General features: G+C 33.7%; 1 pseudogene; it reads left to right on the plus strand.

The window, feature by feature from the left end:
* The first annotated feature begins 1,107 nt into the window (after window positions 1-1,107).
* On the plus strand, window positions 1,108-3,873 carry LOC125778865 (adenosylhomocysteinase-like; annotated as a pseudogene).
* The last annotated feature ends 3,768 nt before the right edge of the window (window positions 3,874-7,641 follow it).

Raw genomic sequence — 7,641 nt, forward strand, 5'->3', positions numbered from 1 at the left:
ATTTCACGTTGCCTCAAGTTGACATTCCGATTTTTTCAGGAGATTACGCTCAGTGGCAAACTTTTAAAGAATTGTTCGAACAGCTAGTAGTCTCTCAAAATGTTTCAGATACGTATAAAATGTGTATTTTAAAAACAAAATTAAGAGGTTCGGCTGCAAGTTGTATTGCAAATCTGCCTTCAACCTCAACAAATTTTCAGTTGACTGGAACCTTCTTAATGAAAAATTTACCAATAAGAGGTTACTCGCCAATACTTATTTTAAACAAATTTTAGATGCACCAGTAGTGACTGAGACTGCTTTTAGTGTACGAAATTTTCAAGAAAAAATTTCTGAAAGTACACAAGCATTGGAAAGTCTCAGTTTGTCTGCAGATAATTTGTTGCAAGCTTTATTAAATTATACGCTTGTGCAAAAATTAGACAACAATTTAAGACTTAGGTATGAAAATTCCCTTAAAAACCCTAAGGAAATACCTACCTTAAATTCACTACAATCGTTTCTGATTCATGAAGGGAATGCACTAGAAGCAGCACAAGCTTCAAAAACATCACCAATATTTCAAAATGCAGAATTTAAATGCATATTGGGATGTAATACTTCACATAATATATTTCATTGTTATAAATTTAAAGCCCTTTCTATACAGGACAAATGGGATGCAGTAATAAAACACAAATTATGCACCAAATGTCTTAAAACAGGGCACAATATAAAAGAGTGTAAAGGCGAAAGTTGCTTTACTTGTCAAGGAAACCATCATATATGGCTCCACAAAGCCAAATCCTTTAAACCTAAAAGCACAGTTATTAAAAATACTAAAAATTATAAATTAAAAAATGATTCTAAACATGTCCTGCTAACCACAGCAATTGTTGGTATAAAAGGTCGTGATGGAAGAATAATAAAGGCACGTGCTTTATTAGATAATGGGTCTCAAGTTCACCTCATAACTAAAGAACTAAAAAATAAATTAAAACTTCCTTCCAGGAGAGAATCTGTGACCATTGAAGGAGTTGGTCGAAATAAGATCAATACAAAAGAAAGAGTTAATCTTCATTTAAAATCATTAACAGAATCTTTTGAAGCAAATTTAGACACCGTTGTAGTGCAAAAGATTGTGTCCAATGTGCCCACGGAACACATAAAAGTTAAAACAATTCCAGAAAATATAAAGCTGGCCGACCCTTCATTTAATGTTCCGGGTAAGATTGACGTACTATTAGGTGCGGACATATTTTTTGATTTGATAAAAGAAGAAAAAATAACTATTGAAAATATGAATTACAAACTCCAGAACAGTGTGTTTGGATGGTTGATATATGGATCAACTAACATAAGCTCAAAATTAGCTCACTGTGGGGTTTTAACACATATAGATAAAAAGCTAGATAATCAACGAAAAAAGTATAGGAAAATAGAATCCTTGGAAAAATGTGTTAATAAAACCAAAAAAGAAACACAGTACAAGAAAAATTTTCGTAATAATTTAAAATTTCCTGCAGATGGAAAATTTAATGCAGATTTTCCATTTGAAAAGAAAAATATAAACTTAGGAGATTATTCTTCACAAACAAAAGGAAGATTAATCTCTCTAGATAAAAAATTTAAAAATAATAAACCACGAAAAAGAAATAAATGCCAAGTTTCTTTGGAAAATATTAAAAGTGGTACAATTATATTTTTTAAAGAAGAAAATATTCCACCATTGCAGTGGAAGAGAGGACGAATTGAAAACGTCCTTTTCAATCAAGATTCCAAATGTAGACGTAAGGATAAGCAATGGCACATCATAAAGAGCGATGCACATTGTTTACCCTTTTCCTACTGAAGAAAAGATATGCAAATAATCAATAAAAAGAGATGCGGTCGACTCCAGTTAAAAAAGAAGAAAAATAATAACCTTATTTTTATTTTGTTTGTTAAACTTAATTATAGTTGTACTATGTTTTAAATGTTTAGATATAATATATATATTTAAAAAAATATTTTTGGAGTGCCTGTTGGGGGTACTTGGACAGCGTGGGATAGAATTATCCACATCGATCTAGTTCAATATTCGGTTGAAAGGCAGCAAATTTCAAGTTCACAGAAATATTTAAAATACTCAACAAGTGAACTCAATGATTTAGCAGCTGCACGACATCATCGCGTTCACGGGGAGGAGGATGAAGGAAGATTGGGTCATTGTCACCCTTCAAAGGATCATTTTACTACTCCTTGTTTGACTTGATGAATGAAGAATACTTATGGTGCATTGAACAGACCTTACGGTTCTCAGATGGTCAGTTCGTGAACTTGATTCTCGATAATGGTGTTGGTTTGACCAACTTAGTGCATGAAAAGTTCCCACGAATCGGACTTCAAGTGTTTGAGCGAGAAATTACAACCGGTGTACACAATTTATGTGAAATGGTGAAGGAGAGACATCTCGGTGTGCTAGCCATCAACGTCAACGATTCGGTGGCCAAGAGTAAATTCTATAATCTGTATGGTTGTCGCGAGTCGCTAATTGATGGTATTAAATGGATCACCGATGTGATTATTGCTGGCAAAGTGTGTTGTGTTACTGGTTATGTGATATTGGCAAAAGTTGTGCATAAGCTCTGCGTAGTTTCGGCGGAATCATTGTTGTCATCGAAATCGATTATATCATTGCCACCCAAGCGGCTATGAAGTAACCACCATGAAGCAAGCATACAAAGAAGCTATCATCTTCGTAACAACAACTGTTTGCAAGGACATTATTACTCGCGCACATTTTGAACACATGCCCAACGATGCGATCGTTTGTAATATTGGTAATTTCGATTGTGAAATCGACGTCGCATTTTTTAATGCAACGTCAAAGAGACAATTATTATCAAAACCCAAGTCGATCGTTATACACTATCCAATGGTCATCATATTATTTTGTTGATCTAAGGACGTCTGGTAAATTTGGGCTTCGCGCACGGTCATCCCAGCTTGAGATGTTCAAACCATCAGAGATCAAGGCTGACAAATACAACGTAGATTTCTATCTGTTGCTGAAAATACTTCGTGAAAAGAGCACCAGTTTACACTTGGAGAAATTGGGCATACGACCTGAAAAGTCCCGTGATTAAATTCGAAACACTTGGACTTAGAATGGCAGTAATCTTAACAGTAATCCTACGACGCATCTGCAACGCAGCAAGGAACGTATATCCCATAGGAGGATATATATTTAGAAATTAGTTATTAATCTTAGAAAATGAAAATTATATTAAAAATTTAAAATGTATGCAATAAAAAATAACTTATATTAGAAAAATTATTACGAGTTCGATCCGCCAATCTTGTAATTAAAAAATGTAATTAACATGCCCAAAATTTATAAATACTTGAATTATTTTGAAGTGTAAACACTTCAACGTGGGCAGTATGTTCAGATTTCTGAACAGTTCTTAACGGCTACAATTGTAAAGAAGATATTTTTATAAAGATACAATTGTCATAGTTCAAATATTTATGTTCATTATCGCCAGCGTATACGAATGTAGTCTTAAACGTAGATATCTATTTACAAATACCCATTTTTATCAACAATGTAATAAATGTTCATTTCGGGTATATTGTTTAGTGACCTTAGTATTTAATCTATACAATGTAAAGGATTGTTTGCCCTTGAGACTGCAAATGATCCTACCGAATAATAGACAAGAAACAATTGTGTTTGCCGTTGAGAACACTTATGTTTAAGATATGTGTACATACTTCGGTATGTATAGTAGATTAGTGTTAAGATGTGTGTATGCACTCAGCATGTGGTGCATACCTGAATTAAGATAAGGAATGCTATAAATAAAGGAGCTCTGGGCAACCAGAGCTGAGTACTATTTTATAACCGAACCCAACGCGTCTCACTTAACAGGGCTCATGGTTGGTGGACGGGCCATTCATTCGATTTTATGTTGTTTTATGTCGCCTTTGTGTTACGATATGCTTCGGTGAGGAAGGATAAAATCCGATATGGCTAGGAATACGATTGTGTGCACAAACAATTACATAAACATTTGTATGCGGTGAGAATAGGACATGGATTGCAATAAACTTGGATGTGACCAAATAAATCATAAATTTTTACGCAAACTCTATTGCTGACGCTTTTGCATGAATATAGATTTAAGTACATGTATTTTCAATATACAGACATAATTTCGTTAATAAAAAACCAGTACTGTTATACATATATTCATATGTAAGAGTGAACATGAACACAGCTACGCCGTTTTCTTCGAAATGAAACGTCTGTATTTTGCGCTTGCTTTTGTTATTGCTTTGGAGTATATTTATTATGAAGATATCTCCGGTCTTCCTAGCTTTTCCCAGCTCTTTAACTTCCCATTGTAGCAGTTTTATGCATATAACAGGAGGTAAGGGTGTCCATATGTTTGCAACACGGCTCCTTATATAATGATTTTGGTGGTTGTGAGTATATTTAAGACTCTTCTGTCATCTAATTCGGATGTAGAAATGTGTTATCGAAATTCCAGTAGAATTTTATAAGAAAATACAAGGCATTGCAGATGTTGCGTTAAAAATTTAAAGGCGAAGCAGATTTGAATTGAATCAGTCATAATTACGTTTTGAGAATTCTCAATTTTTTTAAGCGCTTTTATTAGCTTCATCTCTATGTCTGTATGTCTGTAACTTTTTGTGACACTGAAACGCCATTGCTATATCAATGTGCGATCTCCTCAATTAAAAATATTTTCCTAAAAGCGTGCAACTAAAAGCTATCGATGCTGTCATATCATTATCAACACATATCTTTAAAGAAAGGGATAACTTTGCAAACAAAGAAATTCGATATAAAAATACTTTGAAATGCTTGGATTTGAACTTTTTACTATTTGACACCGAAATTAATTGCGCAGGCTTTGTTTCAAGTGCTAAACCAATCTTTTAGATCGGGACATAACTTAAGACATAAAGTAGTGGGTTTACACTCATAACACTTTTTTTATTAAAAGAGAAATTAAAAGCAATACTTCCAGTTCATTAATTTATATAGACCTACATACATACAAAAAATTTGAATGAGTTAAACATCCACCCACTCTACCTGGGACAAAATGGCGCACCCTAACAAAACCACTGTGTACACCACATGATCACCCATACACCGCATCTGGGAACAAATTGGAAACTACCATAGTCGATGACAACACACACATACATAACACAACTCACCACACTACATCCACCCACTCAGCATAAAAGGATGGTCCGTGAGCAGATACATTACAATTCGTTCTAAGCATTCGTTTACACCCTGCGCTGCGTCGACACCTTTCGTAAGCTTTTCGGCAACAGCAATCTGACGCGCCATCGATATACGCATGTTTAAGTTGGTTACCCAAAAATTTAAACAATTCATCTTAATAAAATAACATTTGTAAAAATATTAAGACTTTCTTAATAAATTACATTGTATATTACCACTCAAGTGTACCCGGTACTTTTATTTCGAATGTGCGTGAGAACCATTTAAAAGGGTAAAAATAGAGATACATACTACATGCACATGTACTATCTACTGGTTACAAAATTATATAATGACAAAAAAGTGCTCAAAATAGATTAAAATTACAAATAGTTTTTTAACTCATTTTCCATTTCTATTAATATTTTTCCTAATAAACGCAGTAACGTTCAACTACAACTATATTCATATTATTGGCTTGTGCGAATCAAGATCAACATAATTGAACCAAAGGAAATATATTTACTGTGATATAACCTCCATCAAAGCTAAATTAACATCATCAAACGGACAGAAAATTCCAATTTTTAGAAATTTTCCACTTAATTTCATTAAAACATCACTCACATTCACCGACAAAAACGCCTTAAGTTAAGATGAAAGTCAAAATGGATGAAAATCATGTATACTAGCCTTGGGGAAAGATATGAACTGATGAGGGCAAGATAATACTTTGACCCGATTTTATCCAATTTTGGTGTTATGACAAAAAATACATATATGCTCACTGGATATTATTAAGACACCTCGCAGATTGGTCAATACTCATATGTGGTATAAAGTGAAGCGAATGTTTGAAAATCCCTATATTTAGTATATAGGAACTAGTGGAAGTGTTGACCTGATTTCATCCATTTTAGGCACATACTGAAAAGACTAAAAAAGACTCATCTAAAGTGAAAAAAGTGTTTTCGTTAAATCCTTAATTTAGAACTAGGATAACGGGAAAAAACTGAAAATTGGATTTTTGTCAGACATTTTAACAAAACAAAAATGGAAACTTCGAAAAAAATTAGATTAAAAAAATCCTTCGCCCAAGTCTTGAAGAATTGCATCTCAAAGACCTGGGTAAAATTTCATGAAGATCAGTTGAGTAGTTCTCGAGAAATTTCGCCAACCAACTTCAAAAAGCACAGTTCTGAGAAAAAGGCGTTTAAAGACGACGCATTTAGCCTAACTAGCCTCGAGCGCATAAGTTCTCAAGGCTGTATGTCTGAAACTATTACTCGGATCAACATGAAAAAGAAAACAATACTCTAGAGATGTTGTAGAATAAGACGATAAAAAATCGAATTAATGAAAACTAAAATATAAAGGGAACATTTAACGTGAACAAAATATTTCATTCGGCTACTGTGGAAAATGCGAAAAATTTAGTTACAGGTTTCCATCAAAGACGTCAAGTTATACAAGGGCTGCTATATATATTTCTGGCCTAATAATGAAAATTAGCATATTTATCAACGAAAAGTTTTTTGTTTCGTTGGATTTGGCTCGTCTTGGAAGACCCACACGGTCGATTGCTGTTTTGTTTCGGGCTCATACGCATAGATCCATTATTCGTCACCTGTGACGTTCTTATAAACGTCTTTTGAAGCACCGCGATCGTATTTTTTCAGCATTTCTTTACACCAATCCACACGAGCCTTTGATTGAGCGATTGTCAAATTCGCCGGGATCCAACGAGAACAAACCTTTTTTACGGCCAGGTGTTCATGCAATATCAAATAATAATAGACAACGCTGTAGAGTAGCGAGTATTGAATAAATGTCAGCTGTAACAATGTATTTTCTATAATTACAACACTTTTTCCTATAAACGCTACCGGCACTTTGCAAAGCGAAACTTTATTGTTGGGCGCACTATTTAGAAAATTGATGGAAATATGTTCTCAAGTATCCATGAGCAATATCAGAAGTTAGCACAGTCAGCCTAAACTTTAAACCGTTGAGGTTAAAGTGCGTTATATTGTATTAAAAGAAATAAGTGAACAAAGTTTCTTAAAAATAATATGATTCACCGCTGAATATGAATGAAATTGGGCAAAATTTAGGTCCAAACCACATATCCGTAATACGAGTATAACGAATTCCGACACGTTTTCTACATCAACTCAATACATTATGACACTCAAAAAAGTTAATAATTAATACTTAATAAACTGATTGTTATCAATTCACGATTTCTTTAAACATTACATGTTGAATTTAGTTTTTTATATGAAGTTTTGCTAAAACCTGATAGTACTAGATTATATGATAATCAAAACAAATTGCAGCCCTTATGATCGGTGACAGTTAAGTTAGTATAGTGTGGAAGACACGTCTTCAGTGGTTTAGACGTGCGTACA

The sequence above is a fragment of the Bactrocera dorsalis genome, chromosome 5 (assembly GCF_023373825.1).
Source record: "Bactrocera dorsalis isolate Fly_Bdor chromosome 5, ASM2337382v1, whole genome shotgun sequence".
Taxonomy (NCBI): domain Eukaryota; kingdom Metazoa; phylum Arthropoda; class Insecta; order Diptera; family Tephritidae; genus Bactrocera; species Bactrocera dorsalis.